Consider the following 20,935-nt stretch of genomic DNA (forward strand, 5'->3'; position numbering starts at 1 on the left):
CTGATAAAACAGTGATTTTATAAAAACTAAAGTAGAGAGCCTAGTAAGTGACACATCACTGGAATCAGGGTTTCTGTCTCTACATTATGCTGCTCTTAGATTAGGTGACAAGATCATGAGATAGATTCATTTTAACCTATGTTATGCCATGTGAAACTCAAGAGGAAATTCTGTAAATTCTCCCCGTGTTTGTGTGGGTTTCCTTCGGGTACTGCAGTTTCCTCCCACACTCCAAAGAGATACTGAGGGGGATTTATATTGTGAGCCCCAATAGGGACAGTGATGATTATGTGTCTATACAGCGCTGTAAAATATGATGGTGCTATAACAGTAAAAATCAATCATCATTTTGCTTAGTAAATCTATTATACTACCGACGTTAATCTGTTGTTTTCTTAGACTGGAGGACTGGTGAGCACAGAGCGCTGCAGAGGTTCCTGTGACGTCACCCACTTTCACAGGAGAGGAAGACGCAGCTCAGTGGTTTCCTGGGTCTGTACACATATAAACAACAACTAGGTGCTGAATCAATATCACTACGTCCTCACACGCTTGTGTTTTTTTTTTTGTTTTTTTTTAGGCTACCAACTAGGACCCCACTCATTTTGTGAATGACACCGGTGGTGAGAAACCCAGGCTCAACAATAAATTCGCAGAAATAACGTGTGTATTTTCAGATCATCTGACGTCAATGTTGTGTTCTTTCAAAGCTTCTAATTCAGAGAAGAGCCTCCGGCTCCCCCTATTTTGTGGGCTTGTGGTCACATTTTATAGAACACAAATGCTATGCCCTTGGTGAACTAAACGCTGCAGAAGCACAACACTGATTGTTTGTTACAATGTATCAGTACAGCCGATAAGTGCACCAACTCTGAGCTGACAACCAGTCGTTTAGACACAATCTTGATACAATTGTAATTAACACTTCTGAGTATTGCTTCCATTCACTGAAAGAAAGCATAAATCCTATGTTAGAAAGTTGCATATCTTAAAGGGATTTTCTACCACTAAACAAGTCCATCTCAAATGTAATATGCATTTTCCCGCAACTTTCCTTTATGTTGTGAATACCTAAAGTGCCCCAATTATTGCTTTGACCTGACTAGTCACACAATGCATTAAGTTGTACATTTCTCACACTGACGTGCTGTACATCTTGCTCTCTACCAGCTCTAGTGGTGGAGGCGATGTATGGCATGTGTTGAGCACTTGTGTTAGCCAGTTCCTCAGTCCCATCCTTGGAGCAGGCCTAGTAAATACCCAGGTTGTGTGCATCATGCATGCTTGCAGTGGTGTGCTGCCAATGGTAGCTTGCCACGTGACCGCTATGGCGCCAACGAGTTGGGGAGGGTGGGCAGGTGTGGAAAGTCCCCTTCCCCTGCCAGGATTCTGCCCTCTTCTCCTGACAGAATAAAGGTACCGTCACATTAAGCGACGCTGCAGCGATCTAGACAACGATCTCGATCGCTGCAGCGTCGCTGTGTGGTCGCTGGAGAGCTGTCACACAGACAGCTCTCCAGCGACCAACGATGCCAGTCCCCTGGTAACCAGGGTAAACATCGGGTTACTAAGCACAGGGCCGCGCTTAGTAACCCGATGTTTACCGTGGTTACCAGCGTAAACGTAAAAAAAAAAAAAACACTACATACTTACATTCCGGTGTCTGTCCTCCGGCGCTGTGCTTTCCTGCACTGTCAGCGTCGGCCAGCCGTAAAGCAGAGGGGTGACGTCACCGCTGTAATCTGCTTTACGGCTGGCCGGCGCTCACAGCCAGTGCAGGGAAGCACAGCGCCGGAGGACAGACACCGGAATGTAAGTATGTAGTGGTTTTTTTTTTTTACGTTTACGCTGGTAACCAGGGTAAACATCGGGTTACTAAGCGCATGGCCACGCTTAGTAACCCGATGTTTACCCTGGTTACCAGTGAAGACATCGCTGAATCGGTGTCACACACGACGATTCAGCGATGTCTGCGGGAGATCCAGCGACGAAATAAAGTTCTGGACTTTCTGCTCCGACCAACGATGGCACAGCAGGATCCAGATCGCTGCTGCCTGTCAAGCTGAACAATATCGCTAGCCAGGACGCTGCAACGTCACGGATCGCTAGCGATATCGTTCAGTGTGACGGTACCTTAAGGAAAGATTTGTAGGGATCGGGCTCAGCACAATACCTACATACCAAGTGGAGGCCAGCTGTGTTACACAGCAGACACCCACAGGTGACTGCTGCAGCTCTGATCACAGCAGTTTAACTCTTTAGGGCCTATGGGTTGGCACCAATTCAGACCTTATGGATCATCACATGGATCCTCATGTATATACAGTGCCTACAAGTAGTATTTAACCCCCTGCAGATTTAGCAGGTTTAATAAGATGCAAATAAGTTAGAGCCTTCAAACTTCAAACAAGAGCAGGATTTATTAACAGATGCATAAATCTTACAAACCAAAAAGTTTTGTTGCTCAGTTAAATTTTTATAAATTTTAAACATAAAAGTGTGGGTCAATTATTATTCAACCCCTAGGTTTAATATTTTGTGGAATAACCTTTGTTTGCAATTACAGCTAATAATCGTCTTTTATAAGACCTGATCAGGCCGGCACAGGTCTCTGGAGTTATCTTGGCCCACTCCTCCATGCAGATCTTCTCCAAGTTATCTAAGTTCTTTGGGTGTCTCATGTGGACTTTAATCTTGAGCTCCTTCCACAAGTTTTCAATTGGGTTAAGGTCAGGAGACTGACTAGGCAACTGCAACACCTTGATTTTTTGCCTCTTGAACCAGGCCTTGGTTTTCTTGGCTGTGTGCTTTGGGTCGTTGTCTTGTTGGAAGATGAAATGACGACCCATCTTAAGATCCTTGATGGAGGAGCGGAGGTTCTTGGCCAAAATCTCCAGGTAGGCTGTGCTATCCATCTTCCCATGGATGCGGACCAGATGGCCAGGCCCCTTGGCTGAGAAACAGCCCCACAGCATGATGCTGCCACCACCATGCTTGACTGTAGGGATGGTATTCTTGGGGTCGTATGCAGTGCCATCCAGTCTCCAAACGTCACGTGTGTGGTTGGAACCAAAGATCTCGATCTTGGTCTCATCAGACCAGAGAACCTTGAACTAGTCAGTCTCAGAGTCCTCCAAGTGATCATGAGCAAACTGTAGACGAGCCTTGACATGACGCTTTGAAAGTAAAGGTACCTTACGGGCTCGTCTGGAACGGAGACCATTGCGGTGGAGTACGTTACTTATGGTATTGACTGAAACCAATGTCCCCACTGCCATGAGATCTTCCCGGAGCTCCTTCCTTGTTGTCCTTGGGTTAGCCTTGACTCTTCGGACAAGCCTGGCCTCGGCACGGGAGGAAACTTTCAAAGGCTGTCCAGGCCGTGGAAGGCTAACAATAGTTCCATAAGCCTTCCACTTCCGGATGATGCTCCCAATAGTGGAGACAGGTAGGCCCAACTCCTTGGAAAGGGTTTTGTACCCCTTGCCAGCCTTGTGACCCTCCATGATCTTGTCTCTGATGGCCTTGGAATGCTCCTTTGTCTTTCCCATGTTGACCATGTATGAGTGCTGTTCACAAGTTTGGGGAGGGTCTTAAATAGTCAGAAAAGGCTGGAAAAATAGATAATTAATCCAAACATGTGAAGCTCATTGTTCTTTGTGCCTGAACTACTTCTTAATACTTTAGGTGAACCAAACAGAATTCTGGGGGTTGAGGGGTTGAATAATAAATGACCCTCTGAAAAGACTTTTCACAATTTAAAAAAAAAATAAACAAAGAAATAACATTCTTTTTTGCTGCAGTGCATTTCACACTTCCAGGCTGATCTACAGTCCAAATGTCACAATGCCAAGTTAATTCCAAATGTGTAAACCTGCTAAATCTGCAGGGGGTTGAATACTACTTGTAGGCACTGTATGTTTTGTACAGGTATACAAGGCATTATGGGCATTGTAGTCAGTTATGGTTGGAAATGAAGTTGCCAATGTCAGCAATGCCCGTACCAGAGAGGTAAAAACATACTTGGGGGGCATTCAGGGAGTAAAGGCTGTGAAGGGGTTAAAAAAAAGTATTTGGTGGTGGAAAATCCCTTTGGTTATATGGAAAACTTGCTGGAAAGGGGAGTGAGGGGCTTCTAGCAATAAAATATAAGAGCGGTGCTTTGCCTCAGGCGATTAGACCTGCACCGTGTACACAGCTGAGAGACACTAATGGAAAAGCTAGCTTTGTTTCTATGCGGTTCAGCACTTCATACTATGAGGCAGCATATTTGTGCAGACCGTCACCCGGCTATGATTGTGGAAGTTTACGGGAATCGAGCACAAGTTGTGGATGACGAGTCCTAATGACAAGCAGCGGCTCTGCGGAGCGGCGCACTCCTCGGGTTAGTCAACTAGAGAGACACAGGAATGTACCAGTCGGTGCAGGAAAACTAACTACCCACAACAACCAAGTCAATCCCACCGCCTCTACTTGTACAATCTTTTCTCATGACATAGCAACTACCTCACTCCCACAAATGCCTATTACTGGGTTATTCCCAGAATCACACTGTTTTTCACTGAGCACAGTAACTGCATACTTGTTAATATACTGACTGAGCCCAACGTAGCTTTTCTTTATTGTACCTTTGCGTCTTTTTTCGTCTTTATCTTCCCCTCTATTCATCCAGCTTCACATACTTGACGATGCTATACTTAATTGCTAAAACTACATTTCCCAGTAGCAACCCACTTTTCCTCAATGATGAAGACCCCTTCCTCCTGTACTGTGTGCTTTCGACTAGCTTCACTTCTCTGCGTTATCATCAATCTAATCAAGGTAACATAGTAACATAGTTAGTAAGGCCGAAAAAAGACATTTGTCCATCCAGTTCAGCCTATATTCCATCATAATAAATACCCAGATCTACGTCCTTCTACAGAACCTAATAATTGTATGATACAATATTGTTCTGCTCCAGGAAGACATCCAGGCCTCTTTTCAACCCCTCGACTGAGTTCGCCATCACCACCTCCTCAGGCAAGCAATTCCAGATTCTCACTGCCCTAACAGTAAAGAATCCTCTTCTATGTTGGTGGAAAAACCTTCTCTCCTCCAGACGCAAAGAATGCCCCCTTGTGCCCGTCACCTTCCTTGGTATAAACAGATCCTCAGCGAGATATTTGTATTGTCCCCTTATATACTTATACATGGTTATTAGATCGCCCCTCAGTCGTCTTTTTTCTAGACTAAATAATCCTAATTTCGCTAATCTATCTGGGTATTGTAGTTCTCCCATCCCCTTTATTAATTTTGTTGCCCTCCTTTGTACTCTCTCTAGTTCCATTATATCCTTCCTGAGCACCGGTGCCCAAAACTGGACACAGTACTCCATGTGCGGTCTAACTAGGGATTTGTACAGAGGCAGTATAATGCTCTCATCATGTGTATCCAGACCTCTTTTAATGCACCCCATGATCCTGTTTGCCTTGGCAGCTGCTGCCTGGCACTGGCTGCTCCAGGTAAGTTTATCATTAACTAGGATCCCCAAGTCCTTCTCCCTGTCAGATTTACCCAGTGGTTTCCCGTTCAGTGTGTAATGGTGATATTGATTCCCTCTTCCCATGTGTATAACCTTACATTTATCATTGTTAAACCTCATCTGCCACCTTTCAGCCCAAGTTTCCAACTTATCCAGATCCATCTGTAGCAGAATACTATCTTCTCTTGTATTAACTGCTTTACATAGTTTTGTATCATCTGCAAATATCGATATTTTACTGTGTAAACCTTCTACCAGATCATTAATGAATATGTTGAAGAGAACAGGTCCCAATACTGACCCCTGCGGTACCCCACTGGTCACAGCGACCCAGTTAGAGACTATACCATTTATAACCACCCTCTGCTTTCTATCACTAAGCCAGTTACTAACCCATTTACACACATTTTCCCCCAGACCAAGCATTCTCATTTTGTGTACCAACCTCTTGTGCGGCACAGTATCAAACGCTTTGGAAAAATCGAGATATACCACGTCCAATGACTCACCGTGGTCCAGTCTATAGCTTACCTCTTCATAAAAACTGATTAGATTGGTTTGACAGGAGCGATTTCTCATAAACCCATGCTGATATGGAGTTAAACAGTTATTCTCATTGAGATAATCCAGAATAACATCCCTCAGAAACCCTTCAAATATTTTACCAACAATAGAGGTTAGACTTACTGGCCTATAATTTCCAGGTTCACTTTTAGAGCCCTTTTTGAATATTGGCACCACATTTGCTATGCGCCAGTCCTGCGGAACAGACCCTGTCGCTATAGAGTCACTAAAAATAAGAAATAATGGTTTATCTATTACATTACTTAGTTCTCTTAGTACTCGTGGGTGTATGCCATCCGGACCCGGAGATTTATCTATTTTAATCTTATTTAGCCGGTTTCGCACCTCTTCTTGGGTTAGATTGGTGACCCTTAATATAGGGTTTTCATTGTTTCTTGGGATTTCACCTAGCATTTCATTTTCCACCGTGAATACCGTGGAGAAGAAGGTGTTTAATATGTTAGCTTTTTCCTCGTCATCTACAACCATTCTTTCCTCACTATTTTTTAAGAGGCCTACATTTTCAGTTTTTATTCTTTTACTATTGATATAGTTGAAGAACAGTTTGGGATTAGTTTTACTCTCCTTAGCAATGTGCTTCTCTGTTTCCTTTTTGGCAGCTTTAATTAGTTTTTTAGATAAAGTATTTTTCTCCCTATAGTTTTTTAGAGCTTCAATGGTGCCATCCTGCTTTAGTAGTGCAAATGCTTTCTTTTTACTGTTAATTGCCTGTCTTACTTCTTTGTTTAGCCACATTGGGTTTTTCCTATTTCTAGTCCTTTTATTCCCACAAGGTATAAACCGCTTACACTGCCTATTTAGGATGTTCTTAAACATTTCCCATTTATTATCTGTATTCTCATTTCTGAGGATATTGTCCCAGTCTACCAGATTAAGGGCATCTCTAAGCTGGTCAAACTTTGCCTTTCTAAAGTTCAATGTTTTTGTGACTCCCTGACAAGTCCCCCTAGTGAAAGACAGGTGAAACTGCACAATATTGTGGTCGCTATTTCCTAAATGCCCAACCACCTGCAGATTTGTTATTCTGTCAGGTCTATTAGATAGTATTAGGTCTAAAAGTGCTGCTCCTCTGGTTGGATTCTGCACCAATTGTGAAAGATAATTTTTCTTGGTTATTAGCAGAAACCTGTTGCCTTTATGGGTTTCACAGGTTTCTGTTTCCCAGTTAATATCCGGGTAGTTAAAGTCCCCCATAACCAGGACCTCATTATGGGTTGCAGCTTCATCTATCTGCTTTAGAAGTAGACTTTCCATGCTTTCTGTTATATTTGGGGGGTTTGTAACAGACCCCAATGAGAATTTTGTTACCATTTTTCCCTCCATGAATTTCAACCCATATGGACTCGACATCCTCATTCCCTTCGCTAATATCCTCCCTTAAAGTGGACTTTAGACAAGACTTTACATAGAGACAAACCCCTCCTCCTCTCCGATTTTTACGATCCTTTCTAAACAGACTGTAACCCTGTAAGTTAACTGCCCAGTCATAGCTTTCATCTAACCATGTCTCGGTTATTCCCACTATGTCAAAGTTACCTGTAGATATTTCTGCTTCTAGTTCTTCCATCTTGTTTGTCAGGCTTCTGGCGTTTGCGAGCATGCAGTTTAGAGGATTTTGTTTTGTTCCAATCTCCTCACTGTGGATTGTTTTAGAAATGTTCTTACCTCCCTTCTGAGTATGTTTTCCTGGGTCGTCTTTGTTCGAGTCTAATGTTTTTCTTCCCGTCCCCTCTTCTTCTAGTTTAACGCCCTCCTGATGAGTGTAGCGAGTCTTCTGGCGAATGTGTGTTTCCCAGGTTTGTTGAGGTGTAGTCCGTCTCTGGCGAGGAGTCCATCATACCAGTAATTCACACCGTGGTCCAGGAATCCAAATCCTTGTTGTCTGCACCATCGTCTTAGCCAGTTGTTTGCATCAAGGATCCTGTTCCATCTCCTGGTGCCATGCCCGTCTACTGGAAGGATAGAAGAAAAAACTACCTGTGCATCCAGTTCCTTTACTTTCTTCCCCAACTCTTCAAAGTCCTTGCAGATTGTCGGTAGGTCCTTCCTTGCCGTGTCATTGGTGCCAACATGTATCAGAAGAAATGGGTGGACGTCCTTGGAGCTGAAGAGCTTTGGTATCCTATCGGTCACATCCTTGATCATCGCACCTGGAAGGCAGCATACTTCTCTTGCAGTTATGTCCGGTCTGCAGATGGCTGCTTCGGTGCCTCTCAGTAGTGAGTCTCCCACCACCACCACTCTTCGTTGCTTCTTGGCTGTACTTTTTGCTGTCACTTGTTGCTGTGTGCCCTTTTCTTTTTTGCTTGCTGGTATTGCTTCATTCTTAGGTGTGCCATCTTCATCCTCTACAAAGATTTGATATCGGTTCTTCAGTTGTGTGGTTGGTGATTTCTCCATGGTCTTCTTGCTTCTTTTGGTCACATGCTTCCACTCATCTGCTTTTGGAGGTTCTCTGACACTTTTTGCACCTTCTGTGACCAGTAGAGATGCTTCTGTTCTGTCTAGAAAGTCTTCATTCTCTTTGATGAGTTTCAAAGTTGCTATTCTTTCTTCCAGACCCCGCACCTTTTCTTCTAAAAGGGCCACTAGTCTACACTTCTGACAGGTGAAATTGGATTCTTCTTCTGGTCGATCTGTGAACATGTAGCACATGCTGCAGCTCACCATGTAGGTTGTCACATCTGCCATGTTGCTCCTAGATCCTGCTGACTTGCTGTGTGTTTTCCTTCTTGTGTAATCTACTCAGCCAAGCTCTCTTGCAATAATGTCCTACAGGCAAAAATTTGCGCGCCGTAAGGCGCGCGGTTTGGTGATGCTTTCGAAGCAGCTGGTCCCGGCTGTACCCAACGATCTTCTAGCTTAGGGAGACTTCGCTTCTCCCAGAAGGCACCTGGAATATGCAAATTAGCCTCCTGAAGCTTGAATCCCTGGTTTGGTGATGCTTTCGAAGCAGCTGGTCCCGGCTGTACCCAACGATCTTCTAGCTTAGGGAGACTTCGCTTCTCCCAGAAGGCACCTGGAATATGCAAATTAGCCTCCTGAAGCTTGAATCCCTGGTTTGGTGATGCTTTCGAAGCAGCTGGTCCCGGCTGTACCCAACGATCTTCTAGCTTAGGGAGACTTCGCTTCTCCCAGAAGGCACCTGGAATATGCAAATTAGCCTCCTGAAGCTTGAATCCCTGGTTTGGTGATGCTTTCGAAGCAGCTGGTCCCGGCTGTACCCAACGATCTTCTAGCTTAGGGAGACTTCGCTTCTCCCAGAAGGCACCTGGAATATGCAAATTAGCCTCCTGAAGCTTGAATCCCTGGTTTGGTGATGCTTTCGAAGCAGCTGGTCCCGGCTGTACCCAACGATCTTCTAGCTTAGGGAGACTTCGCTTCTCCCAGAAGGCACCTGGAATATGCAAATTAGCCTCCTGAAGCTTGAATCCCTGGTTTGGTGATGCTTTCGAAGCAGCTGGTCCCGGCTGTACCCAACGATCTTCTAGCTTAGGGAGACTTCGCTTCTCCCAGAAGGCACCTGGAATATGCAAATTAGCCTCCTGAAGCTTGAATCCCTGGTTTGGTGATGCTTTCGAAGCAGCTGGTCCCGGCTGTACCCAACGATCTTCTAGCTTAGGGAGACTTCGCTTCTCCCAGAAGGCACCTGGAATATGCAAATTAGCCTCCTGAAGCTTGAATCCCTGGTTGAATCCCGTTGAATCACCTGGTATGGTGAAGAATAGACCTTAGGGTACCGTCACACAGTGGCACTTTTGTCGCTACGACGGTACGATTCGTGACGTTCCAGCGATATCCATACGATATCGCTGTGTCTGACACGCAGCAGCGATCAGGGATCCTGCTGAGAATCGGACATCGTAGCAGATCGTTTGGAACATTCTTTCGTCGCTGGATCTCCCGCTGTCATCGCTAGATCGGTGTGTGTGACACTGATCTAGCGATGCGTTCACTTGTAACCAGGGTAAACATCGGGTTACTAAGCGCAGGGCCGCGCTTAGTAACCCGATGTTTACCCTGGTTACCAGCGTAAATGTAAAAAAAAAAAACAGTACATACTTACATTCCGGTGTCCGTCAGGTCCCTTGCCGTCTGCTTCCCGCACTCACTGACTGCCGGCTGTAAAGTGAAAGCAGAGCACAGCGGTGACGTCACCGCTGTGCTGTGCTTTCACTTTACGGCCGGCAGTCACTCAGTGCGGGAAGCAGACAGCAAGGGACAGACACCGGAATGTAAGTATGTACTGTTTTTTTTTTTTTACGCTGGTAACCAGGGTAAACATTGGGTTACTAAGCGCGGCCCTGCGCTTAGTAACCCGATGTTTACCCTTGTTACCCGGGGACCTCGGCATCGTTGGTCGCTGGAGAGCTGTCTGTGTGACAGCTCTCCAGCGACCACACTACGACTTACCAACGATCACAGCCAGGTCGTATCGCTGGTCGTGATCGTTGGTAAATCGTATAGTGTGACGGTACCCTTATGCTTTTGTTTACTCTATGCTCCTGTACAATTCCCTGCCTGACCAATTTTATTTTCCTCTATCTATATCAGTATAGCTGCCTGTATGTATCATTGTTAGCTGGTTTCTAGCAGAGCTCAACTCTTCTGCACTCCTCCACAACAAAGCTTTTAATGACTAGGTAGTGCAGAGCTGTGATATAAAACCACAAATGCTGCGGTTGATGCATCTAGCAGAGGATTATCTCTTCTGCCATATGCATCAACAGAGCGGCATTTGCAGTCTGACATTACTGATCTATCAGCAGCAGACAATAAACAGCTCTGCTGTGTTCCTGCCAAGATTTCACAAATCAGCTAGCAGCGATGTAAAACCACACAAGCCGCTATACTGACAGACTGCAAAATATCAAATGCGCCAGGCAGAGTACTGGACAGGAGCATAGAGTGTACACTAAGGGTAACATTCTCTCATCAGAGGCAGAGCAAAGCTATGCTGTCATGAAGATTCACTGCCCATAATTTTAACGTGGGCATAACGCTACTCAGACAACACAGGGTGAGGGTAAAACAGTGTGGCAATACTTTATTGAACCACATAAGCAGATACCATGTAGAACAGTCCCAGCAAAATACCCAAAAATGGTGCACCTTACAGAGTCTCACCCTTCTGGGATAATGGCAGCTGTTACCCCACCTGTAGCACGCACACGGAAAGGAGGTAACAACAAGCATATGAAGATGACAGTCCATCCCAATCCTAGCTTTCTCCAAAACGTACCTGTAACATTCCAGGGTCCTGGTTGTTACACAGTGGCATTGCTTTCCTCACGGGGAGAGTGATGTCACGCTCGGAAGCGAAGGATGATCTTCTTTATCAGGTAACCACAAACATACATGTTCACACTCCAGCCCAGAAGGGGGAGCTCTGATCCAGCTTATGGGTGGTGTATGTATATATATATATATATATATATATATATATATATATATATATATATATATATACTCGTCTGGAGGGAAAGTTAGTTAGTTGGTGCCAGACAGCAGACTGGAACAGTCTGAGGCAGAAAGACGTGTGAGGTGCAGTGCAGCCAAGAGGGTGCTGCAGCTCCTGGACAGACATAACACAGAAGGAAGTACAGCTTGTAGAGAGCATGCAGGAGAGCAAAGCACAGGAGAGTGACAACTGGGGAGGAAAGCTGCGATTGTGCTACCTCCCTGCAAAGTGCAGATAGCGGTAGCCGGAAGACAGAGCTTGTGAGGGACTCCAAGACTTACAGCAGAAACCGGCAGGACAGCTGGACTTCACATCACCTGTCTGCCCCAATACCCAGGAGATATAGTGGCACATAGAGCCCGGGTCGTGATAGACACTCTATAAAAAAGACTTGAGCCACCTGTCATACCCACCTTTAAGGAGGACAGAAATAACTGAGAGGACCTTGACAGAAGCCACAGGCAGCAAGGGACTGCATCACCGCGCTAGTGGGAAGGCTTTTAACTCCACCTGTTAAAGGGGACTCTGAACTCACTTCCAAGCCGGCCGGACCCTGCCTGTACCTATAATCCGGGACCCTGGACTGTGGCTGCCTGAAGTCTTCAGTAAACCAGGTAAAGAGACTGCAAACCTCTGTTTCTTTCTACACGACCCACCATCTCCATCTACACACCCTGGGAGCCCTGGGGACCCAGCTTCACCTGTGGAAAGTTATACTATCTTAGCTGCCATAACATCACCCCAAAGGACCGCTTTAAGCAGCGTAGGTCCCCACTGACCAAATACCACAGGTGGTGTCACGAACACAAACTTTATTCAAAACCCCTTTAAAGACCTTCCCTTTTACTTGGGCGCAAAGGGCCACGGACTGGGTCGCCACCACCGTGACTTCCCCCCCATGAGTTCTATGTACACCCCTGTCCAACATCATAGATAAGGGGAAGAATGGTGACGACAAAGTCGCCTTGCTTGAATATGTAATCTGTTTGCATAGATTTTCCTCCTCTGGCGTCTGGTGATGTCCATGAGTTCAACACTTCAGGCAGTCATTGCCAACAAAGGGTTTTCAACCAAGTACTAAAAATGAACATTTTATTTAAAATTATTGAATCTGTCCAATTACTTTTGGTCCCTTTAAAAACAGGGTGGCACATGTTAAGGAGCTGAAACTCCTAAACCCTTCATCCAATTTTAATGTGGATACCCTCAAATAAAAGCTGAAAGTCTGAACTTCAACTGCATCTGAATTGTTTTGTTTAAAATTCATTGTGGTAATGTCTATAACCAAAATTTGAAAAATGTTGTCTCTGTCCAAATATATATGAACCTAACTGTAGACGTCTGGTTAATTAAGAAACAATGCTGTGTATCCACATCCTCGGAGAGGAATCTTTTGTGAGTGATATGTGCAAAACGGGCCAGATTTAAAAATGGGTTGTATTGGCAGAAATAAATAAATATGTGTATATTATTATAAGACCACATTGTGATTTTGGAAATACCCCTTTAAGAGGCATATGTATTACTATTCAATGGTTCTATAGTGTCTACTGTAAATAGTAATAATTTTAGAATGAGACATTCTGCAACTCCCCAATATAGTTGTGAATTCCTGTGTGTATTTCACAGCATTTTCTACATTTTTACTTGCTGTTAGTGAACGGGAGCTTTCTTGTTTAAATTCAGAGGCAGAAACAACTTGAACCAGTCCTAAGACAGTTAAGGGTTTGCTACAATTTTATCTAGTCTAGGCAGTATAGAAATTTAAGTGACCTAGTGTTGAGGGTCACTTTAAACTTCCGTCAGTGTTTGTTCGGTCCAAGTGCTAGACTTTGAAGGTATCCTCAAGTGAGGCCATGAAAACAGAGGCGTAGCTAGGATTTTAGTTCAGGGGGGGCGAAGCTTCTGAGTGGGCCCCTAACCAGGTAACCTCGATTACAATTCGGTGACGCGCCCTAATACTGGAGGAGTCCCTCAGCAGATGACCGCGCTATTACTGAAGATAATCTCTATATAACGGCCAACATGGATATTACCGCCATATGGTCAGTGGTAGATACCAGCCCTACAGAACATATAAGAGATCACAGCACAGTTACAGATAATGTCTTACCGCTGACGTTCTCTAAGTGAATCGTCACTTTTCCCGTCTTTTCCATCTGGCCCTGACAGACATGACAACTTCTTCCAGCCACGAATCGTCGGTAGAGAATACAACAAAGACACATTTCACTTCTCATATTTCAGCCCCATCACCATCTATTCCCAACCTGCACAAACTCATCATCCTGCTGATACCCCAATACTGAGCCGCTGCTGCCAGTATGTGACCCTATTACTGCACCTGATACCCCAATACTGAGCCACTGCTGCCCTATGTGACTTTATTACTGCACCTGATATCCCAATACTGAGCCGCTGCTGCCGTATGTGTCCCTATTACTGCCCCTGATACCCCGATACTGAGCCTCTGCTGGTTTATGTGTCCCTATTACTGCACCTGATACCCCCAATACTGAGCCGCTGCTGCCGTATGTGTCCCTATTACTGCACCTGATACCCCGATACTGAGCCTCTGCTGGCTTATGTGTCCCTATTACTGCACCTGCTGTGTAAATTCTAAAGCACCCCTCTATAATATATTAATGCCGGGTGCAAGTGTTCTAGAAAACAGTGCCCATATTTTGCCCCCTAGAAAGTAATATTGCCGTGTGCCCCTTTGATAGTCGCAGTAACCGGAGTTCTCCTATAACAAAAAGTGTCCACTTTACATTTAATAATGTCCTGAGTCTCCCCCTGTACAGCTCCTCTATACACAGTATGATGCCCCCTCACTGTATAGTACCACCCACACAGTATACTGACCCCTTAGTAGACTCCAAACTGATGGCTCCAACACTGTATGATGGCCCCTTCACTGTAATCCCCACACTGTATGATGGCCCCTTCACTGTAATCCCCACACTGTATGATGGCCCCATAGATAACCTCTATATAGCATAATGTGCCAGATAGTCCTCAATATAGTACAAGACAGTACCCCTATAGGCAGACCCTGTAGTATAAGACAGTACCCCTATAGGCAGATCCTGTAGTATAAGACAGTACCCCTATAGGCAGACCCTGTAGTATAAGGCAGTACCCCTATAGGCAGATCCTGTAGTGTATAAGGCAGCACCCCCCCATTGGCAGATCCTGTAGTGTATAAGGCAGCACCCCCCCCCATAGGCAGATCCTGTAGTGTATAAGGCAGCATCCCCCCATAGGCAGATCCTGTAGTGTATAAGGCAGCCTCCATTAAAAAAAATAAATACCTCTCTTCCTCCTTGTTCCAGCGTTGCTCCCTGCTCCTGCTCTTGTCCCGACAGCGGGCGCCGGGCGGTGATGTCATTGCACCCACTGTCAGTGTCGGCGTCTGCGACGTCAGAGGCTGACAGGGGAATGATGGGAGTAGAAGCACAGCGCTCCTTCCCTCATCAATGCGATGAGCTGTATGGGCTAGATGCCGATACAGCTCACCATGCGATGATGGGCGGGGGGCCCACTGCTAGCTCCGGGCCCCCCCGCCTGCTCAGGGCGCTGTGCACGTCGATGCAGTTACAGTAGCGTAGCTTTGGGTTGGCCCCCTCAGAGCACAGGGCCCTGGGCGACCGTCACCTCTGCCCCCGCAGTAGCTACGCTACTGCATGAAAACCATCAATCACTAAAATGAGACGGACTCATAAGGAACTCCCCAAAAAAGAAGACCAAGTACCACTTCTGCTGCAGAGGATAAGTTCATCAGTTACTAACCACAAAAAAAACATCAAGTAGCAGACATCTCAACATTAATGGTTCAGAGAGAACTAAGAGAAGTTGTTGAATTTCTGCAAAGAAGCCACTAGTGAGGACCGCAAACAAGAATAGATTTTTTCGTCCAAACAGTATTTATTTCTTTGTGGTTTTGCTGACTTCAGTCTGAATCTACAATGCCCACATTCCAATAAGAACAAGGAAAACCATTGCATTAACAGGTGTGTCCAAACTTGTGACCAGTAATGTACTGTGATGGAATGATGATGTCACAAGCGAGGCAGTCAGGTCATACAGACTAGGTAATCAAATTGGTTTATGAGATCATAGGGCAAGAAAGACCCAATATATGATGCAGGACAGTGTTGGTAACAGCACAGGGAGGTCATGCAGTCTATGTAGCGGGGAAGTCGGTATTTGTGACTCACAGGCTGATCTGCTACACAGACTGCGTGACCTTACTGCCTTCATCATCCAGCCATAAGCTGATCTTCTACATAAAAGTTTCTACAATTGGAAGAACATTTTCTAGAAATACTGCTTCCATCCTAAAACGCGTTGGGCATTCACAGGAAACGTCTGATGAATTATCGGAAAATGAACAATCCAATCAAATATTTTAAATTGTGTGCAAAAACAGCAGGGGGTCACAGCTGATTCTTTCTGTGAGGTAAAACATTGCTTAAAAAAAGGCAGTGACATGTTTTGCCTTAGGCTATGTGCACACATCAGGATTTCTTGCAGAAATTTCCTGAACAAAACCGGACATTTTCTGCAAGAAATCCGCATGCGGATTTTTTGCGGTTTTTTTTCGTGTTTTTCTCGCTTTTTTTTTTTTTTTGCAGATTTGTTGCGTTTTTTTCCAGTGCTTATGAAATGTAATAATATAGTGGGAAATCTGCAAAAAATCCACAAATATAATGAACATGCTGCCTTTTTTTCCGCGATGCGTTTTTTTCTGTGAATATATGCACAAAAATTGCGGAATGCATTCTAAATGATGGGATGCATATGTATGCATATTTTAAGTGTTTTTATCGCATTTTTATAGCGGAAAAAAATGAAAAATCCGCAACGTGTGCACACAGCCTCACAAAGAATCAGCTGCAGTTAAGGCCTCTTTCACATTTCCGTCGGTACGGGGCCGTCGCAAACCGTCGGCCCGACAGACGTTGTGTAAATAGTGCACAACATGGGCAGCGGATGCAGTTTTCAGACGCATCCGCTGCCCATTATGAGTCCCGGGGAGGAGGGGGCGGAGTTCCGGCCTCGCATACGCGGTCGGAAATGGCGGTTACGATGGACGAAAAAACGTTACATTGAACGTTTTTTCGTCACTACGGGCTGCAAAATCAGCACACACACAAAAAAAGCACTCTGGGCATTAGATTTGTTTTTTTAATCAGAAAAAAAACTGCAGGAAAAAAAAAAAGCCAAAAAAGTACTCCTTATGGAAATTTAGGAGAATCATAAAAACCAGAAGGGGCACAGTAAACAACTACTAAGGGATCATTCACATGTCATTTTTTTTTGTAAGAGTGCTATCCATTTTTCCTTCACAGCTAGCACTCGTACCCATGATATTTTATTTGGCTGTCCACATGTCCAATTTTTTCCACGGACCGAGTGATCTGCAGAAAATATCGGACACATGTCCAATTTTGATCAGAGTGTCGGATCAACATCGGCAATGGGTCCTTGAAAAAAATTGGATTGCACTCGGATGCCATCGGAGTGCAGTCCCATTTTCACAAGCTGACAGGATAGAGAAGGTGAAGATATCTTTTGTTTTTTCTCCACACTCGAGAAAAACTGATGCCACTCTGGATCACATTGATTGGTCCGTTTTCCCCCTATGTGAAAAATACTGAAGTATGAATACACCCTTTGTCTTCTCCTAATAAACAATACGGTAAATCATGATCATAATGTGAGGAAAACCCCTCCTGTAGGATATTCCGCAGTTTACCGGAGAGATCATTTGATCACTTTCCCCGGGCTGTGCTCAGTTACAGATCACACATTGTACTTGCCGGACGACAGATCTCACGTGAGGGCAGCACCTGCCCATCCTGTGCTCACCTGAGAACGGAATGTACGGCGCTGGTGAGACAACCTGTCTGTGTTTATTAACCCCTTGCCAACAACTTTACTGAGTCAATTATCCCGCAACCAAGTACAATGCAAAATAAGGTCAAGGACTGAGCACATAAGGTCCTTTTTCAGTCAGAATGCACATGGAATCTGCCCCCCCCCCTCCCCCCCAAAAAAGGCTGAAAAATAAAAAATACCGGATTACTCACCGGTAATGCTCTTTTATAGAGCCCACGACAGCACCCACGAGAGAGGGGATCCGCCCCTAGGAACAGGAAACCTACAGAGAGATAAAAGGGGCGGCCCCCCCTCGCTCCTCAGTTGTTTTACAGAGAATAGGAGGAACCGCCGCCAGGTTTTAGTTAACAGGTTCAGGTATATACATATATACATATTTACAACCTTATACTACATCTTTCTAATATTTACACCTCACCAAAAAAGCACCACGTGCAACTATACAAAGAAAAGGGAGGGATGTGAATGGGTGCTGTCGTGGGCTCTATAAAAGAGCATTACCGGTGAGTAATCCGGTATTTTCTATTCGCCACGACAGCACCCACGAGAGATTTACAGAGACTATAGATTGGGTGGGTTAACTGAGTCAAGAACCGAAACCCCAAAGGTTAGATCAGAAGGAGCAGATAGGTCTAATCTATAGTGCTTATAAAAGGTGCCCGGTGAAGCCCAAGTTGCGGCCTTACATATAAGCTCTATTGGCACGTTCGCCCTTTCTGCCCAGGAAGTTGATACGGCCCTTGTAGAATGAGCCCCCACATGCATTGGAGGATCTCTTCCTTTGGCTCTGTAAGCCAAGGTTATGGCTTCTCTGATCCAACGAGACAACGTCCCCTTCGTGACTCTTGATCCTTTGGTTTTACCCTGAAAAGACACAAACAGGGCCCTACTCTTCCTCCAGTCCCTAGTTCTCTCTAAATAGGCTAGAATAGTCCTCTTAACATCTAGGGTATGAAGTCTTGCTTCCTCTGGAGACGAGTGGTCTTTATAAAAGGTAGGTAATAAGATCTCCTGGGATCTATGAAAACTAGTGGCCACCTTAGGTAGGTAACATGGATCTGTTTTCAAAACTATTCTATCAGGTGTTATAGATAGGTATGGAGGATCGATTGACAACGCCTGCAGATCACTCACTCTTCTAGCTGATACCAAAGCTACTAATAATATTGCTTTCAATGAAATGTTCTTTAATGAGGCTGCATGAATAGGCTCAAACGGGCTTTGTGTCAATGCATCCAGGACCAAAGATAGATCCCACTGGGGCACCTGTGGAATATTTATTGGTTTCGACCGTTCACATGCAGATATAAAACGGGATATCCATCTATCACCTGCGATATCATAACTGAAGAGGGCTCCTAACGCTGAGACCTGAACTTTCAAAGTATTAACTGAAAGTCCCAATTCTAGTCCTCTTTGCAAAAACTCCAGTATTGAAAATATAGGCACCTCTGAAGAAATTTGTGTAGTGTGAAACTGAAGAAATTTTTTCCAGACTCTAACATAAATTTTGGTGGTAGAAGGCTTTCTACTCTTCATAAGGGTATCTATCAATCCACTAGAAAACCCTCTCCTGCTTAGTAATTGCCTCTCAAATTCCAGGCAGTTAAGTTCATGCCCTTCACTTGAGGATGGAAAAACGGACCCTGAGACAGCATGTTGTCGGCCAGAGGCAGAATCCACGGATCTGTCACTGACATGGCTCTGAGCCATGAAAACCATGGCCTCTTGGGCCAAAAGGGGGCTATTAGCAGAACTCTTGCCCCTTCCTCTCTTATCTTCCTTATCACCATGGGCAATAGATTCCATGGGGGAAATGCGTATGCCAGGTCAAATGTCCATGGTACCTGAAGGGAATCTAATATGTCTGGATTGTCCAGCCTGCACAGGGAGGCAAACATCCTGACCTGTCGATTGGATCTTGTTGAGAACAAGTCTATTTGAGGCATGCCCCATCGAGTTGTTATCATTTTGAAAATCTTCCTGTTGAGCATCCATTCCCCTTGATGAAGAGTATGACGACTGAGAAAATCGGCCTGAAAGTTGTCTACCCCTCTTATGTGTACCGCTGACAAGGACAACAGATGACCTTCGGCTAGCCTTATGATGTCTGACGCCACCTCCATAAGAGTGACTGACCGTGTACCTCCTTGCCGGTTTAGATAGGCCACCGCAGAGGTGTTGTCGGAGAGGACCCTTGTGTGCGAGCCTCGCAGCTGAGGAAGAAAGTGGAGCAGGGAATAATATACAGCTCTCAACTCTTTAACGTTAGAAGAATCACTATACTCTGATCTGGACCAGAGTCCCTGGACCATCTGATCTCGAAAATGTGCTCCCCAACCTTCAGGACTAGCATCTGTGGTAACTATATTTGAAGGAGTGATTACCCACAGGACTCCTTTTGACAGATTTCCCCAATCTAACCACCATGTGAGGGAGTGTACCACTTCTGTGGGAAGAAAAACTATCTGATCTAAACGACCCTGATTCTCAATATTCTCCTGTAATATAAATCTCGGCAGCTGCCTGGTATGAAACTGTGCCCACTCAACTGCAGGAATACAAGAAGTTAAAGACCCCAGCAACGACATGGCGCTTCTCAAAGTCATACTACGCCTATTGATTGCTAAGTTCACTTTATCAATTATGGAGGTCTTTTTACTATCTGGCAGGCAACATACTTGATCAACCGAATCTAAAAGGAGGCCAAGGAACTTCTGACATGTAACAGGCCGGAGTCTCGAGTTCTCCCAATTAATAATCCAACCAAGAGATTGTAATGAAACGGCTACCTCTTCCAATCTCTGTTCACACTGTAGGGAGTCTCTACCCACTATTAGAAGATCATCTAAATACGGGATGATTAGTGTGTCCTTTAACCTCAGAAAAGACATTAACTCTAGCAATAATTTAGTGAAGACCCTCGGAGCCAAAGATAGGCCAAAGGGCATTGACAAACCTGACCATCTAATACAACTGCTACCCTGAGAAACTGCTGGTGTAACTGGTGTATAGGCAGATGGTAGTAAGCATCCTTAAGATCCAGCACCACCATGTAACAGTTGGGAAATAGATTTTTAATGGCTGATCGAATGGACTCCATTTTAAAGGCTTTAGGTCTTATGAAGGTGTTTAACTTTCTTAAATTAAATATAGTCCTAAAGGACCCATCAGGCTTAGTTATTAGAAATAAGGGAGAATAAAAGCCCTTTCCTCTTTCAGATGGTGGAACTTTTATTAACACTTGTTTAGACAAAAGAGACTTGACTTCAGTTTCCAGTGCTTCTTGCTGCAGCCTGGATTTTAGGGATGTAAGAAGAAAAGAATCCGGAGGTGTCCGAATGAGGTCTAAGGTGAGACCTGACGAAATTAAATTTAAGGCCCATGTATTGGCCGTTATCTCTCTCCACTGTTCCACAAATTGAAGTAGCCTACCGCCCACTGGTGGAATAGGGTTCACG

The 20,935-nt window shown here is 44.8% G+C and overlaps 1 long non-coding RNA gene across 1 annotated transcript in view; it reads right to left on the bottom strand.

Annotated features, from left to right (window-relative positions):
• Window positions 1–17,938, bottom strand: part of LOC138667463 (uncharacterized) — a 156,874-nt gene extending 138,936 nt beyond the window's left edge. The window contains exon 1 of the long non-coding RNA XR_011318770.1: window positions 17,666–17,938. This is a non-coding gene — a long non-coding RNA (uncharacterized lncRNA). The remainder of the gene's footprint in view (window positions 1–17,665) is intronic.
• Window positions 17,939–20,935: the final 2,997 nt, after the last annotated feature.

This window comes from Ranitomeya imitator, chromosome 2 (genome assembly GCF_032444005.1).
Source record: "Ranitomeya imitator isolate aRanImi1 chromosome 2, aRanImi1.pri, whole genome shotgun sequence".
Taxonomy (NCBI): domain Eukaryota; kingdom Metazoa; phylum Chordata; class Amphibia; order Anura; family Dendrobatidae; genus Ranitomeya; species Ranitomeya imitator.